This window comes from Gopherus evgoodei, chromosome 2 (genome assembly GCF_007399415.2).
Source record: "Gopherus evgoodei ecotype Sinaloan lineage chromosome 2, rGopEvg1_v1.p, whole genome shotgun sequence".
NCBI lineage: Eukaryota > Metazoa > Chordata > Testudines > Testudinidae > Gopherus > Gopherus evgoodei.
Window position 1 is genome coordinate 175,802,302 of NC_044323.1, and position 18,679 is coordinate 175,820,980.

Genomic DNA, 18,679 nt, shown 5'->3' on the forward strand with positions numbered 1-18,679 from the left:
CTAATTGAAATTACAGAGCTATGGTTGGTTGCCTGACATGAATTATCCTTTAAAGATTGCAAAAAAGGAAAGAAAAAGATAATGGGATTACTTTTCAAGTATTTTCAAATTCACTATTTCATGGCCTTGATTTTTGGAGAGGATGGGAACCTGTAGCTCCTCCGGAATAAACAGCAGTTGTCGTTTACTACATACCAATGGTCCTTTGGAATACTACTCATGTATTTTGTGCAAAGGGGGAAGACTGCTGCCTCCAGGTGTTCCTGTTATGGTATATTTAGTGTGTTTTGTTGCTATGAGTTTTCTTAAGTTATTTCTGGCCTGGTCTACACCAAAAACTTAGATCAACCTAGCTACATCGCTCAGGGATATGAAACATTTGCAGCCCTGAGAGATGTAGTTAAGCCAACCTAAACCCGAGTGTAGACAGCGCTACCCCCTTTCAGAGAGGTGGATTACCTACAGTGATGGAAGAACCCCTTCTGTTGCTGCAGTAACTGTCTATGCTACACCAGTGCAAGCTGCAGTGCTGGAGCTGGGCCACGGTTGTGTTTCTGATATAGACATACATCTATCTTTAGTAGACTCTTTTTAAATATTCTTTGAAGTAAGGCTTTAACCTGGGTTTCTCACATTCCAGGTGAGTGCCCTGACCACTAGTATGGAGTCAGTCTGTCTCTGGCCCAGTGAACATTTAATTATTTATGCAAAGTGGGACAGCTCCAATGGGAAACATTGAGAGGGCATCATCCCAGAATAATTAATACCCAAGTGCTTAGGGCACTCACCTTGGATGTGGGAGACCCAGGTTCAAGTCTCGCCCAGATTCAGATGGGGCATCTCTCTCATTTTCCTTGAAAATCTTTGAAAGGACTCCGTTCTGCACTGAGGACTAACCAGGAGTATTTTTGAAATCTTGAGTTTTAATGGGATGGGAAAACAGTTTCTCATCAGGTCAGTTGATGATGATGATGTACAGACCAAAAGAGTCCTGTTAATTTCAGTCATTCAAAACAAAATGCATTGCAGGTGGGGAACAAAAAGGAAGGAATCAGTTTGTCAAACAGAAAGAGACAAAGTTGTTGAGAAAAGAAGACATTTTATTTTGAGATTGCTCAGAGGATATTACAGATTGGAAAAAACAAGTAGGAACTGTGAAAGAGTTTAAAGCTTGAAAGTGTATTAACTTCTCTGGTGAGATGTAGTGGGAGGCTTGTTTTTAGTTTGAGGAGTCTTCTTATTTACTTGCGATTCAAGTTGCAGTAGGCTTTCAATCCTCCACTTGCCCCAGTTTGTTCAGATTTCACTTTGCAAATAGAAGTGCCTAGGCTTAGCACTAGTATGAAACACATACTAGCCATTGAAATACTATAAAGCTTCTCTTACTTTCTTTTGTTGTTTAGTTAAAGATTAAATATACAGGGCCTTGTACTAAATTTAATACAGACAAAACCAAAATGTCCAATTTGTTATTTATTTATTTATTCTTCTTTGAGTGATTGCTCATATCCATTCCAGGTAGGTGTACGCGCCGCGCGTGCACATCTGCCGGAAACTTTTTACCCTAGCAACTCCAGTGGGCCGGCAGGTCGCCCCCTAGAGTGGCGCCAGTATGGCACCAGATATATACCCCTGCCGGCCCACCCGCTCCTCAGTTCCTTCTTACCGCCGTGTCGGTTGCTGGAACTGTGGAGTGCGGCTTGCTGACCTCCACGTCCCTAGCTCTCCTGTACTTGTTCACCAGCAGCAGCAGCGGCGGCCGTACCCTCAGTTCCACCCCAGCAGGATCTCTCTAGGCGCCGCAGCAGGAACAACCGCCGTAGGCAGTCCGGTGGCCAAACGGGGCAGAACCAAGGCCCCTCCAGGGTCTAAGCCTTCATTTTGAAGGTGCGCCCGAGGGCGCAGTACCAGTTTCCCCTACGGATCCCTCCCCGCAGTTTTCCAACCGCCTTTCTTTTTTCCTCCCGGCGTGGACCCGAATAACGTCGGACCGTTGGGTCTTGCGTATGGTGCAGGCCGGTTATCGCCTGCAGTTTTCTTCGCCCCCCTCTCCCCCCCTCCATCCCCGTCCCTCTTCAGGGACCCCTCTCACGAGCAATTCCTCCATCAGGAGGTACACGCACTCCTTGTCAAGGGAGCCATAGAGGCGGTTCTGGAAAACGAGAAGGGCAAGGGTTTTTATTCCCGCTACTTTCTAATCCCCAAATCCAAGGGTGGCCTCAGGCCCATCCTCGACCTGCGGGAACTCAACAAGTATATCGTGAAGTTGAAGTTCCGCATGGTATCCCTTGGAACCATCATCCCATCCCTGGATCCCGGAGACTGGTACGCTGCCCTCGATATGCAGGACGCTTACTTTCACATCTCCATTGCCCCCCAACACAGACGTTTCCTCCGCTTTGTGGTCGGCCGCCAACATTATCAATTTGCGGTCCTTCCGTTTGGCCTCTCTACGGCCCCGAGGATGTTTACAAAATGCATGGCAGTCGTCGTCGCACACCTTCGACGTTGCCGCATTCACGTCTTCCCCTACCTGGACGACTGGCTGATCCGAGGCACATCGGAGCTGCAGGTCCGCGTCCATGTCGACAGGATCAGCACCCTCTTTGCTGCCTTGGGCCTCGTCATCAATGTGGACAAGTCTACTCTGCTCCCCACGCAGTGGATAGAGTTCATCGGGGCCGTTCTGGACTCTACCCTGGCCAGGGCCTTGCTACCCTTGCCCAGGTTCCAGTCGCTGTCGGCCATCATTCTACGTTTGCAGGCGGCCCCGCTGACCTCTCTACGAACATGTCTGGCCCTTCTAGGCCACATGGCAGCCTGTACGTTCGTAACGGCATATGCCCGACTCCTCATGAGGCCTCTTCAATCATGACTCATTGCGCAGTATCGGCCGGCCAGACATTCGTTGGACACAGTCGTCACCGTTCCTCAGAGGGTGCTGGACTCTCTTCGCTGGTGGCTGGACCAGTCCGTAGTCTGTGCGGGACTCCCGTTCCATCCGCCCCAACCCTCGGCATCCCTGACCACGGACGCCTCAGATCTGGGCTGGGGGGCACACTGCGGCACCCAGAGAACTCAGGGCTTGTGGACACCTCAAGAGATCAATCTCCATATCAGCATACGAGAGCTGAGAGCGGTCTGCCTTGCTTGTCAAGCATTTGTCCATCTCCTTCAAGGTCATTGTGTCGCGGTGTTCACCGACAACACGACGACCATGTTTTACATCAACAAGCAGGGCGGCACCAGGTCCTCTCCCCTGTGTCTCGAGGCAATGCGCCTCTGGGAGTTTTGCATAGCCCATTCGGTTCACCTTTCCGCCTCCTATCTCCCGGGAGTGTGGAACACTCTAGCGGATCGGGTGAGCAGATCCTTCCGTTAGCACCCTTCCAGGGTCGGGAACCAGGGTCTCTAGCAGATGCATTCCTGATCCCATGGACAGCCCACCTGTGTTACGCATTCCCTCCCGTTCCGCTGATACACAGGGTTCTCCTCAAGGTGCGCAGAGACAGAGCCCGGGTGATTCTCATAGCTCCAGCATGGGCCAGACACCATTGGTACCCCATGTTGCTGGACCTCTCAGTAGCCAACCCAGTTACCCTGCCCCTACATCGGGACCTGATCACCCAGGACCACGGCAGGCTCTGTCACCCGGACCTTCCGTCTCTACACCTTACGGCATGGCTCCTGCGTGGTTGACAGGCTCCGAGTTGCGCTGTTCTACCCCGGTTCGGGAGGTTCTCATGGGCAGTAGAAAGCCTTCCACCAGGGCGACTTACTCAGCTAAGTGGAAGCATTTCTCCTGCTGGTGTTCAGAGAAAGCTCTTCGCCCTATGGAGACTCCCGTCACCACTATTTTAGACTACATCTGGTCCCTCAAGACCCAGGGTCTGGCGTTGTCGTCCCTCCGGGTCCATCTAGCGGCCATCTCTGCGTTTCATCCTGGAATGGACGGATGTTCTGTCTTCTCCCACCCTATGGTGGCGAGATTCCTGAAGGGACTGGAGCGGCTCTATCCACAAATCCGCCCTCCGGCCCCTTCATGGGACCTCAACCTGGTCCTAACTCGGCTCATGGGCCCTCCATTCGAGCCATTAGCTACTTGCTCCCTGCTCTACCTCTCGTGGAAGACCGCCTTCCTAGTGGCCATTACCTCAGCTAGACGAGTGTCTGAGCTGAGGGCCCTCACAGTGGACCCACCGTATACCATCTTCCATAAAGACAAGGTACAGCTGAGGCCTCACCCTGCCTTTCTTCCCAAGGTGGTCTCAGCTTTCCATGTTAACCAAGAGATTTTCCTCCCAGTCTTTTTCCCAAAGCCTCATTCGTCCCGCAGGGAGCAACAGCTCCACTCGCTCGATGTCCGTCGGGCGCTAGCATTTTATGTGGACAGGACCAAACCCTTCCGCAAGTCCCCCCAGTTATTTGTGGCGGTAGCGGACCGGGTCAAGGGGCTGCCGATTTCCTCCCAGAGGTTATCTTCCTGGGTTACCTCCTGCATCAGGACCTGCTACGACCTGGCCCACGTTCCAACGGGCCGTGTGACTGCTCACTCCACCAGAGCACAAGCATCATCGCTGGCTTTCCTTGCCCGCGTGCCAATCCAAGAGATTTGTAGAGCGGCGACCTGGTCATCGGTCCACACATTCGCTTCCCATTACGCCCTGGTTCAGCAGTCCAGAGATGATGCGGCCTTTGGCTCTGCAGTACTCCAGGCCATGACCTCTCACTCCGACCCCACCGCCTAGGTAAGGCTTGGGAATCACCTACCTGGAATGGATATGAGCAATCACTCGAAGAAGAAAAGACGGTTACTCACCTTTGTAATTGTTGTTCTTCGAGATGTGTTGCTCATATCCATTCCACGCCCGCCCTCCTTCCCCACTGTCGGAGTAGCCGGCAAGAAGGAACTGAGGAGCGGGTGGGCCGGCAGGGGTATATATCTGGTGCCATACTGGCGCCACTCTAGGGGGCGACCTGCCGGCCCACTGGAGTTGCTAGGGTAAAAAGCTTCCGGCAGACGTGCACGCGCGGCGCGTACACCTACCTGGAATGGATATGAGCAACACATCTCGAAGAACAACAGTTACAAAGGTGAGTAACCGTCTTTTACAAAATGTGGCTTGTAATTACTGCATATGACTTGATGTAGCCTACACACATATTAGTTGCTACTGTTTCATTCACACTGATTTCAGAATATCCCCAAAGTGCCAACTAAACATTTATGTATGCTGGTGCCTTGTTTATTATTATGACTCAAATTCATAGATTCTCAGAATCCTTAGTATTACTCTGACACTATGACCAGAAGGGAAGTACTTCTCATGGCTGTTAGAAATCAAAATTGTGCCTCCTAGTTCCTTCATCTTAATTGCTGGGATGACTGGAACTTCCTTTCCAAAGTCTCCATCCCATAGTGCACAGAGGACTGTTTTTATGATTCCGTCTCTTCTCTCTGCATAAAGGCTTGGCAGGACTCAATTTAAATTGATAGATGTTGTTATACATTGATTTCAGCTGACACACTGAAATTGGTGAAAAGCATATTCATCCGTACAAGTTAGTGTGAATGCAGCCTCCCGCTTGGGCCTGTAGAAACTGGGTATCACTGGCCCTGCAGCAGCAGCAGCACAGTTCACCCTCTGCAGCCCTGCACACAGGAGAGAAGGAGTGGGTCTGTGACAGTGGAGCTGCAGAGGGGTCTCTGCACAGCTGCAGGGCCAGTGACACTGGATTCTTGCTGGCGGAGGTTGTGGGGAAGACTATGGTCCTGGCAGGGCAGAGTAGAGAACCTTGGCCAGGGCTGCAAGGTGGAGGATGAGCTCTCAGCTGTAGGGGACAGAGCCATTCATCAGCAGAGTGGCCCCCTCTACAGTCGGGGGCTTGTTCTCCTCCTCCTTGCAGTCCCAGCCAGGGAGGTCTCTGGTCTGCCCTGCTAGGACCGTAGCCTGCCTTGCACCTGCAACGATACAGTGTCACTGGCTCCGCTGTCATAGTCCTGCACTCACTCATTAGTCACGAGTGTGGGGGCTGTCCCCAGGCAGGGACTGTTCAGCAGTGGGGTGGCCTCGCCCATGACAGAGAACTGATCTTCCTCCTTTCAGCCCTGGTCAAAGGCCTGTGCTCTGGTGGCCTGAACTGCAGCCTTCCCTGCATCCTGTGTCTGGGTATTTTGGGTCCCTCAGTAGCACAAGGATCCTCCTACTGCCCCATTGTCAGTGTCCTAGTACTACCGCCAATCCTACTTCCCCCTTAATTTCCCACAACTGTAAACATAAAAATGGTTAAAAATTTGAAAAAAAATTGTGAAAAGAAAAAAAATAATTCTACCAAGCCTATTTATAGGGTTTCATGCTTCTCCAGCACCTTTGAACAGTACTTTGTTTATCATCCTGCCCATATGCCGGGAGAGATCTTCATCTTTTCCTGGGAAGCGAACACCACAATTTCCACATGGTTTTTGTCGTTGTGTGCCTCAGAACTTCACCCAGCATACTTGCCTATAAATGAAGCTACATTATTTTCACAGTTGTCACAGATTACATGGAAAACATGAGATTGACTGCTCTATGAAAAACATGAATTTAAAATTTCCCACCAGTTGCTCACTTTTGTGAAAAATGCTAACTCAGAATCTCCATGGGAGATACTCTAGAACTCAGCACAGTAGGATGGAATGGAATTTAAAAAGAAAACAAACAAAAAAATTATTCATTTTTGGCTGACTAGGCCACAGCTGGGGAATATTTCAGTTAGCCTGTGAACTGGCACACAAAGCAAGCTAAGTGCCAAAACATCCTTTTCATGTTATGCTGCACTGCTAACTGATGACCAGAGTAGAAACAAGGGAGTTTGCATTCATACAGGATGCTGCAGCAGAATGAACTTAAGATGAACAAAACCTTTCCTACAGTAAAAGTTTTAGAATGTGTGTTTAAGCTGCTTTTATTAAAATGTTTTTTGAATAATTTATATCCAAGTTTTCTTAGATACACTGAAAATTTTGAAGTAAAGCTCCAAATTAGTAAACAATGAATAGAAACTACTTATTCCTAACAAAACACTTCTAGCCCCTTACAACACATTTTTGGTTGATGTGAGCCATTATTTATGAAATTTGATGTTGCCCAGTGAAATTTGCCTTTTTCTTCCATATAAAATAGCACTTTTCCATGGGAAAAAAATACAGCCTTACCTACAATTACGTTTCCCCCCTTTGTATTATTGCTTAAATGTGAAGTGTTTGTTTGTGAGACTACCAAAAGCTATCACTCATAATTAAGTTGCATGTGCACAGGGCTCTGTTATGGCTATATTTTAAAGAGGCCTTGAGGATGCCACACATTGGATGATTTTTATGCTGTCTATTATTATTTTTTTTATGTATTTGGGCAGAAATATAGATGAGATTTATAGGCTGATTAAAAGACAAGTTCCCTGCCCCAAAGCTGTTAGGCATTAGAAGTTAAGTAGTAATACTTTACCTTGAATGGTCCCTTAGAATATATGCTAACTACTTATTCTAAAGCTAAACTGTTTTGCTGTGACACTCCTAGTACCTTTCCCAAAACTGAAGAAGAGCTCTTTGTAGCTCAAAAGCTTGTCTCTCTCACCAAAAGAAGTTGGTCCAGTAAAATATATTCCCTCACCCATCTTGTCTCTCTGATATACTGGGACTGACATAGTTACAACAACACTGCATGGGTCTTGCAATGACAGTTCTCCTGCTTGTAATATCTTAATACAGTGTCTTGGTGGATAACTTGAGGATGTATCAAATTCAAATGATATTGCCAAATTATTTAAGATTTTCAGTTTTGAACATTTAGTTTTGAGTGAAGAATTCCATTGTAGCTATAATGCTCTATGGAATCTGGGATAAAGTATTGTTTTCCAATTACTCTCTTCTACTGAAGATGCTTCTGATACTCACTTCTCTTTACAGAGAATCACAGAAATGTAGAGCTGGAAGTGACCCAAGGAGGTCATCAAGTCCAACCTCCTCCGCTGAGGCAGGACAAAGTAAACTTGGACCATCTGTGACAGAAACCGTTCTTTGATTTCAGTCCCCTTTAAAAAGAATATGTACTTAAAAACAGTCAGATTTGTGCAAGAGCAAAAGCTTTATTAGCTTCATTCACTGCCCTCTTTCCTGGTCATCTGGGGTTTGTTTATTTATTTATTTATTTATTTATGTTTGTCTTTTTATATTAAAAAAAAAAGATTCCACAGTCTTTTTCTGTCTTTCCTTGCAGCATAACTCTCAGCCTGCTAGGTCTCCAGTGTCTGACATTGACCTTCAAAATGTGTTACAAAGAACCCAAATGACAGAGACAACAAACATTAATTTGAAATTTCATTGCTTTATCTTGTATAGGGTTGTTTTAGTGTCATACCTCACTGTAAAGGTTCAGCTGCTTCTGATATTAAGAAAAACTGTGCCAGATTTCCTCACCCAAGATTCTACAGCTGACCTCAGCCTTATCCTGGAGCCTTATCCTTGATGGGATATGGAGATTGTTCATTCTTCATACCCATTCAGACCTTGGTCTGTGTATTGAGGTCAGTCAGGGTGCCCATTGTGATGATGTTTGATTCCAAAATAAAAACCCTGAAGTGTGAAAGGGAGAGGAGAGATTGGAAGATTATTGACTGTTTAAAAGAAAATTGCAATGCATAGATTAGGAAGACTACTCTTATAACCCCACTGAGAATATGGTGCCAAACTTTGTCTCCAGGTCTTCGGCCTGCCTGTGTAACTAGTTTTGAAGTGATAAATAATGCTGAAGACAGGGCAGTCATACAGAGCCATCTGGGTTGCTTGATAAACTGGGCCCATTTGAACAAAATGTGCTTAATACAGCCAAATGCAAAATTATGCCTCTAGGAACAAGAAATGCAGGTCATGCCTATAAAATGGGGAACTGTATCCTGGAAAGAAGTGACTCTGAAAAGAATGTAGAGGTTATAGTAAATAATCAACTCAGTGTGAGCTCCCTACGTGAAGATGTGTCAAAATGGTCTAATGTGGTCCAGACTTGTATAAAAAGGGGAGAAGTGAGTAGGGAGGTGTTTGCATTTCTGTGTATGGCATTGGTGAGACCATTTCTGGAATACTGCATACACAGGTCTGGTAACCACAGCTTAACAAGGATGCTGAAAAAGTAGAGAATGTTCAGAAAAGAACCACAAAAATGATTGGAGGGCTCGAGTAAGTCCTTTATAATGAGAGATGTATAGAGCTTTATGAATTTATGAAAAAGAAGATTAAGGGGTGATTTGATTACAGCGCATAAATACCTTCATGGGGAGAGAATACTGGGTACTAAGGGCTTTTTAATCTTGTGGAAAAAGGTATAACCAATGGTTGGAAGCTGAACCAGACAAATTCAAGTTAGAAATAAGGCACGAATTTCTAACAATGAGAGTGATTAATCATTGAACAAACAACCAAGGGAAGTAGTGGATTCTCTGTCTCTTGATGTCTTCAGATCAAGACTCGATACCTTTCTGGAAGATATCTGGTCATCAAATTGAGTTAAATTTATAGGTCTGTGTAATACAGAAGGATACAGCAGGTCAAACTTGATGATCTTATGGTCCCTTCTGGCTTAATTTCTAGCAGCATATCTAATCTATCTAAAACCGAAAAAACTCCACCTGTTTCCATGGTGTAGAGATTTATTTCAACTGTTTAGAAAATTCGTATTATTCCAAAGGCACAGAGTAAGGAATGTAGTTACATGTTCCCCTAAGGCTGAAGTTAGTGATGCAGATCTTTAGAAATTTGCTGTAGTGCAAACAGAGAGAGCTAGATAGAAGGAAATTCTATATCATAATCAGTATAAAATCTTGTTCTAGATTTTTTTTAGATTTCATGTTGTGTGGGGCGTTTTTCCTAATAGTAAAACTGTGTATTTAAATATTATTTATATTAAAATTCATGTATAAAAGTCATTTTAATATAAAGTTCTGGTTACTATAATTAACACTCAACAATTAGAAAATGAAGTATTGAAGCTTTTAAGCACAACATAAGCTCTTTGGGGTCTTTTGGTTTTGTGTTTGTACAGCTCCTAGTACAATGGGATTCTGATCCATGATGAGGGCCCCTAGGCTCTTCTGCAATACAAATAATAATGAATCATAGTAGTAATAATTAGTAGGATGTATATTTTTGTAATTAAGACTTTTTGAAAAACAGTAGTTCCAGCTCTAGATGTAAACGCTATCCGATATCTCACACCGAGTGCTTGTGAACCATGAGTAAGGCTGCAAGTCTGTCATGGAAATCACGGATTTGGTGACATTCTGGGACCTCTGGGACTTCCGCAGCTACCAGTGTGGCTGACTCCAAGGCTGCCCAAGCAGCGGCTGGGGCTGCTGTCCCTGGGGCAGCCCTAGAGCAGCAGTCTCGGTGCAGCAGCAGTTTCAGGGACCACCCCAGGGACCATCAGAGCAGCAATCCCTCAGGACCTCAGAGCAGCAGGCAGCCGGGGCCAGTCAGCCCTCGCCGCCAGAGTAGGGGCCAGCCGTTGGTCCCCAAGACCCACCAAAGCAGCGGCCGTGAATTTTTTTTATTGCCTGTGACCTGTCCATGATTTTTACTGAAAATCCCCATGAGTAAACCTTAGCCTAAATCATGAGTGCTGCTGTACTGAAGCTGCTTGTGGGGAGAGCTGGCAAGGCTTGTTGCTGTAGATGTATCTCCAGTTCAGAAAGTAGCATTGTTATAGCCCTCAGAGATGGCCATTTGCCTGTTTTTTGAGGCTGAGGATGAATGCAGTGGATATGAGGAGGGTTTGGCACGGAAAATGTCAGTTGGCTAAAATGGAAGGAAAGGGGATTGCTCCGACGTCAGTGACAGAATGAGGCCTTTGACAAGAATATGGAGACACTGTGCACAGTTTGCATTCGTTTGTGTTCTAGGTTCAAACATTGCTGTGCAGTGCTGAGGTTCAAAGGATTGTGTATAATACCTTGAAGTTACAGTGAAAGAACTTTTGCTGACAATTTATTGTTGTCAGTCCTTATATATTCAGTCCTAAGATTGTTTTAAGCGAAGACTAATGAGCATGATAAAGTGTCTTTCTCAAAGACAGAGAAACACAAAGAAAAGAGTTTGCAGTAATTAAACTAATTTCACTGAAGCAAACTCTTCCTCTGAGTGTGAGAGGTTATAAGGCAGAAGCATATTTGCCACAAAGTATCGTGTGAGGTGGAAGTTAGATGCTAATCCTCAAAATGTCTGTTTTTTTCCTGTTTTAAAACACTGACAGCTTAGCTACAGTATTGAATTCCAGTACTTCAAGTGTTACTGAGCCCAGTGCTGCCATCTTCTGCACAATAAAAATTTTAATGTGTAATCTTAGCTGTAACACTCTAAACATCTGATTATTTTGTTTATTTTTACACCTGCTTTCTAAAGGAAAATGGCAGCTCCAGATTCTTAACCATTCAGTTGTTTTAGCTCTGGTTTTGACACATCCAAATTCAGTATCATGCTTAATAAGCAGTGAATTAGTAGCTAATGGAAAAACTTTGTTAATGCTGCCTTGTAGGGTTTTACAAGGCAGCATTATAAATTAAAAATAAGTTTTACTTGTTTAATTTATTAATATAGTCTGAGTTACATTTTAGAGATGTAGGATTTTGATTTATATATCAAGCAGTGGGAGGGTAAGGAGTTTGGGGGAATGGGAAATTTAATGTCTCATCAGCTCTTTATTTTGGGTCTTGCCTGATAAATTGCATTAAAATGTTTCAACAGATGGTGCATATGGCCTATCCAATATGCAAGCTCAATATGTTCTACCTGTCCTAACATCCTTTTGAGTACTAACACTACAGGAATCTTTAAGTATTTAAATGTGTGTATGTATGTATGTATAGATATAATAGAGAGGAGTACACATAATCAGATCCTTACAAAACCTTTAAGTCAGTGGTGCCCAAACTTTTTACCTTGCCACCCACCCTTACCGCTGTCTGCCACATACCCCCCGCCCCAAAGCTGGGGCTGGGAGTGGGGCAGCAGGGCTGAGGGGACGTGGACAGGGGTAAGGAGGCCAAGGCAGGGGCCACAGCTGGGGGCGGGACCAAGGGTAGAGCTGGGTGGTGCTCCCTCCCTGCCCCAGCCATGCTCCCTTGAACGTTCTCCACAATCCCCTGGGGATGGGAGGGTATGATCCATAGTTTGAGGACCTCTGCTTTAAGGTGAAGTTAAGGTTACTATTGCATATCAATGGTCTGAGCACATGGACACATAAAACACCTCCAGTGTTATGCTGAATTAAAGTTGTATGTCTCAAACAAGGCTTCCAGAGTAATTTAACTCTCTCTCTTGAGTCTGTTACCCCCATCACAAATATTTTAGTGGAAAACAAAATCTCTTTTTCTCCAGTGACTCTCTATCTAAGGTACTTCAATGGCCTGCACAATGATATCTGAGCGCTTGGCAATCTTTAATGTGTTTATCTTTACAACATCCCTGTAACGTGTTTATCTTTACAACGCACTCTCTCGACGTCAGAAGGGCGCTAACCTTTTACATTAAGCAGACCAAGCTGTTTCGTAAGATGATACAGTTGTTTGTCGCAGTGGCCAACAGGATGAAAGGATGTCCAGTGTCTGCTCAGAGAATTTGGTCTTGGATCACTGCCTGTAACCACTACAGCTACAATCAGACAAAGGTGCCTCCTCCAGCGATTTTGACCACCCATTCAACTAGGGCGCAGGCCTCTTCAATAGCTTTCCTAGCTCAAGTGCTGATCCAGGATATCTGTAGGGCTGCCACCTGGTCATCCGTCCACACATTTATATCTCATTACATGCTTACCCAGCAGGCCCAAGACTATGCTGGCTTTGGTAGAGCAGTGTTGCAAGCTGCATGACCATGAACTCAGAGCCCACCTCCAGGAATACTGTTTGTGAATCACCTAGAATGGAATCGACATGAGCAAACACTCGAAGAAGAAAAAATGGTTACCTATCTTGTGTAACTGTTGTTCATCGAGACATGTTGCACATGTCCAGTCCATTACCCGCCCTCCTGCCCTGCTGTCTGAGTTGCTGGTAAGAAGGAACTGAGAGAGCGTAGGGCTGGTGGCACCTAATATACCGATGCGTTAGCATGGCATTCAAGAGAGACACAGCCAGCCCTATGGATACTGTTTAGGCAAAAGTCTCTGACAACTGTGTATGTGGGTGCGCACACATCTAGCATGGAATTGACATGAGCAACACATCTCGAAGAACAACAGTTAAGAAAGGTAGGTAACCATTTTTTCTTCTACTTCTGAGAATAGATACCATCCTAATTCAGAAACTGGGCTCTTCATGCATCATCTCATCTCCTTACTATCAGTGGCTGAGACTGTCACTGAATTATGTTTCAGAACGTTGATTGATGCAAGATAGAATTGGGGACTGCAATACTAGAAAAGTTACTGGAATCCACTGAAATAAGGCTCCAGTCAGGAATTCTTCTTTGATTGTAACAGTTGAAAAGTATTTAGCTAATGAATTATTCCAAAAGAACAAATAGATTTAGGGGAATCCTTTCAGATTAGTTCAGACTTCATTAGCACACACTTTTCACTAGAGACAGTCAAAGATAAACTCTGACTGAAATTTCTTATAACTCAACTAAATGAATTCTTCTCACGATACTACTGTAAGACTGATGGCACTAACTAGAATTTCCCAGTTATGCTAAGGCACATTATCTGAGCTCCATTTTTTAGAATCAAGACCAGGATAACAATTCCTCACTTTCATGAACACTAATTGGGAGAGTTCCAAAGACTATATTCTGTATATATTTGCACTTGCTATCCATGTTAACAAAAAGAGCATTGGAGGAGAGATAAAATCTCATGTTTCAAGGCAAAAGCACATTCCTACTAGATTAGGATGGAACCTTAATGGGAGGATGGAGAGAAAGAGGCATATTATCCCATCTCTGCCTACAGTGTGGTTTCCTGCACCCGTCAGCGGTAGGATACTGTATTAAATGGAACATGGAGCTGAGCCATTATGGCAATGCATGTGTTCCTATGTACTGTTTATGTGTATAAAAATGCATATGCTGTGTCTGATCCAAAATGACACATTAAGAGTACAGTTTACCCATCTAAAGATGTGTTAGCTGTAAAAACAGCTATATAAAATATGAGTGGAGTTAATCTAGGGCTGGGCTCCTGCCAGTTGATTATTCAGAATTCTGCTTCTCAACATTTCACCAGAACTAGGCAAAATCAGCATCTCACTCCTGTTTTGGAGTCATAGTGACTTCTGGTAGCATCATGCTTTGAATTAAAAATAGGTAGATGTGAGTGCAGCTGGTAGTTAGAAATGGAAAAATGCAGGTTATGTATTCTTAGAAAATTTAAGTGTAGAAAAGAATAAAAGCATTATTTGGTGATTGGGCAAAGCTTTGAGGACTGGGCAAGATTTATTTTTTTAAATCACAGTATCAATAGAAAATTGATATAATACAAATTAAAAAATTGACACTAAATTAAGGGTTGAAGGCTTGGCAGCCATATAATGAGGATTAAAGACTAATGTAATTAGAAAAAAGTTACATCCCTTTTCCAACTCCTTTGTTTGTACATTTTCTTATTAGGCTATAAGCTTATTGGAGCAATGACCTGTTTCGCTGTCAAGCTCCTACCACAGTTTTGGCTGTTACATAAATATATTAAGAAGTGTGATGTGTGGTCACCAAACTAAATTTTGATCTTTTCATGTGCTATAGTTTCAGAACTTAGATATGCTAGTATGGTGGCCTCTTTAAGCACTGCAGCCTATGTTTGTTGCACCTCTTATTTGTCCTTAGAGAAACACTGTCTCTGGATACTCTCAAAAAACAGAGAGACATGTTGGTGCGTGATTTTGTTTAGATGTCTTCTGTTAAGGATTATCCCCATTTTACAGATGGCGGAACTGAGGAACAGAGCAGTGACATGGCTTGCCCCAGTCACCCAGCAGGACAATGGCAGACCACAAATAGAAACCCAGTCTCTTGAGTCCCAGTCCAGTGCTCTTTCCGCTGGGTCACATTGCCTTGCCTCCTGTAGGCCTGACTCTCAGTAATCATATAACACTGATCTAGATGGAATAGCTGTTACACTGGCACTTTCTGTTTGGAATTCAACATTCACTCCCACTTGCAATGGGTATTTCTTCGCATCTAGATTTCTATCATATCGTTGCTTTCGTTACTTCAAGGGGTAAATTTTCTTTGGCACAAGAAACTTGTTAGATGTTGGTGTTAAGGTTTTGTCCTTCTACCCAAAAGTGTCTGACTTGGTGGGAAAACAAAGCATCGTGTTGCACTATTCAATGTTAAGTGTATATTCCTTGAAACCATGAGTGTGTTTTAAAAAACAAATTCTTTGCTTTTGTACAGACTTTTCTGCTAACTTAGTAGTTGCTGCCTGGCAAGGGCTTAGCTTTGTGTACTGAATGAACTGATGTATCAAAGAGGATTACCAAAATGAGCCATGATCTCTTATTAACTCATTTGGAATTGCATGGTGAGCAAACTTCTGTTTACATTACGGGTATGTCTACACTACGAGATTATTCCAATTTTACATAAACTGGTTTTGTAAAACAGATTCTATAAAGTCTAGTGCACGCGGCCACACTAAGCACATTAATTCGGCGGTGTGCGTCCATTTACCGAGGCTAGTGTCGATTTCCGGAGCATTGCACTGTGGGTAGCTAGTCCGTAGCTATCCCATAGTTGCCGCAGTCTCCTCAGCCCCTTGGAATTCTGGGTTGAGATCCCAGTGCCTGATGGGGCAAAAAACATTGTTGCAGGTGGTTCTGGGTACAGCCTCACCCCTCCCTCTGTGAAAGCAGCAGACAATCGTTTCGCGCCTTTTTTCCTGGGTGAACTGTGCAAACGCCATAGCACAGCAAGCATGGACCCTGCTCAGATCAAGACCGCAATCGTGGACATTGTAAACACCTCGCGCATTCTCATGCTTTCTATGCTGAACTAGGACCTGCAAAGCCAGGCAAGGAGGAGGCGGCTACAGCAGAGCGGCAACGAGAGTGATGAGGACATGGACATAGAATTCTCTCAAACTGCGGGCTCCTGCACTTTGGAGATCCTGCTGGTAATGGGGCAGATTCTAGCCATTGAACACCAATTTTGGGTGCGGGAAACAAGTACAGACTGGTGGGACCACATAGTTTTGCAGGTTTGGGACGATTCGCAGTGGCTGCGAATCTTTCGCATGCGTAAGGGCACTTTCATGGAACTTTGTGACTTGCTTTCCCCTGCCCTGAAACTCCATAATACCAAGATGACAGCAGCCCTCACAGTTGAGAAGCGAGTGGCAATAGCCCTCTGGAAGCTTGCAGCGCCAGACAGCTACCGGTCAGTTGGGAATCAATTTGGAGTGTGAAAATCCACTGTGGGGGCTGCTGTGATGCAAGTAGCCAAAGCAATCATTAAGCTGCTGCTACGAAAGGTTGTGTCTCTGGGAAACGTGCAGGTCATAGTGGATGGCTTTGGTGCAATGGGATTCCCTAACTGTAGGGGGGGGGTGATAGATGGAACCCATATCCCTGTCTTGGCACCAGGGCACCCAGTATGTAAACCGCAAGAGGTACTTTTCAGTGGTGCTGCAAGCACTGGTGGATCACAAGGGACGTTTCACCAACATCCATGTGGGATGGCCAGGAAGGGTTCATGACGCTCGCATCTTCAGGAACACTACTCTGTTTAAACGGCTGCAGCAAGGGAATTACTTCCCAGACCAGAAAATAACAGTTGGGGATGTTGAAATGCCTGTCGTTATCCTGGGTGACCCAGCCTACCCCTTGATGCCATGGCTCATGAAGCCATACACAGGCAGCCTGGACAGTAGTCAGGAGCTGTTCAACTACAGGCTGAGCGAGTGCAGAATGGTGGTAGAATGTGCATTTGGCCGTTTAAAGGTGCGCTGGTGCACATTACTGACTCGCTCAGACCTCAGCCAAACCAATGTCCCCATTGTTATTGCTGCTTGCTGTCTGCTTCACAATCTCTATGACTGTAAGGGGGAGACCTTTATGGCGGGGTGGGAGGCTGAGGCCAATCACCTGGCCGCTGATTACGTGCAGCCAGACACCAGGGCGATTAGAAGAGCACACCACGAAGCGGTGCGCATCAGAGAAGCTTTGAAAACGGGTTTCATCACGGGCCAGGGTACAGTGTGACTGTTGTGTTTGTTTCCCCTTGATGAACCCCTCCCCTTTATTGACTCCTTCCCTGTAAGCAACCCACCCTCCCACTTCTATTACAGCTTGCTTAAGGAAATAAAGTCACTATTGTTTAAAAATCATGTATTCTTTATTAAGAAGTCATTATGAAAAGAGGGAGAGAACTGACAAGGTATCCCAGGTGTGGTTTGGGAGGAGGATAGGAGGGAAGGAAAAGGCCACTAAAAATATTTCAAAGTAATGACAGCCTTTTGGTTGGGCTGTCCACGGGGGTGGAGTGGGTGGGTGCACGAAGCCTTCGCCCACATGTTCTTACACGTCTGGGTGAGGAGGATATTACACAGGGGTGAGTGGTGAGGGTGGTTACACAGGGGCTACAGCGGCACTCTGTGACCGTGCTGCTGTTCCTGAAGCTCCACCAGACATCGGAGGATGATCACGCAGCAGCCCCAGCGTTGCATCCCCCCACTACTGATCTTCCTGCCTACACCTCTGATCTTCCTGCCACCACCTCTCATCTCGAGCATCTCTCTTCTCCTCACGTTGGTCCCTCCTGTCCTCACATTCACTGGCATCTTTCCTGTAATTTGCTACCACGTCCTTCCACTCATTCAGATGAGCTCTTTCATTGCGGGTTACTTCCATGATTTCCGAGAACATTTCATCTCGCGTCGTTTTTTTCCTCTGCCTTATCTGAGATAGCCTTTGGGATGGAGTAGGGAGGCTTGAAAAATTTGCAGCTGCATGAGGGAGGTAAAAAGGGGAGAGAAGTATTTAAAAAGATACATTTTACAGAACAATGGTTATACTCTTTCACAGTGAACGACATTATTCACCTTACATAGCACATGTGATTTCACTACAAGGTCGCATATTGCATCTTAATATTGAGTGCTTGCGACTCTGGTGTCAAAGATCTCACAGATGTAGGTCAAGGCATCAGAATTCAGCTTGCATGCGGCCATGGTAAGCCACTGTCTTTCGGCTTCTGCAGCCTTCATGTACACAGTGCCCTCCTTTCTCAAATAGCAAGCAAAGGCCGTTCAATGCTGCTTCTTTCCTGTTAATACGCAGCAGCAGAAACCACCCCCCATCCAATTCTCTGGGATGATCGCTTTACCCCTCCCCCCACCGCGTGGCTGGTATCATGGAAGATCACGCTAATCACCCCCTTTCCCCCCGCACTGCGTGACTGGTAGCAGGGAAGATCCCTGCTAGCCAAATATGAAAAAGCTCAGCGCCATTACCCCCCTCCACTCCCCCTGCTTGGCTACCTGCAAGGAAGGATTTCTTTTAAGCAACAGGCAAACAGCCCAGTAGGAATGGCCATCTCTGTCCCCTTAATTAAATTCCTGAATTTCAACGAAGTTACCATGAACAGTATCACTCTCCTGAGGATAACACAGCGAGATAAAGAACGGATGTTGCTTGAATGCCAGCAATCACTGGGACC

General features: G+C 45.3%; 1 protein-coding gene across 1 annotated transcript in view; it reads left to right on the forward strand.

Annotated features, from left to right (window-relative positions):
• The window catches only part of FARS2 (phenylalanyl-tRNA synthetase 2, mitochondrial), a 366,541-nt gene that overhangs the window by 120,889 nt on the left and 226,973 nt on the right, over positions 1 to 18,679 (forward strand). The gene's annotated exons all lie outside the window — the stretch shown is intronic.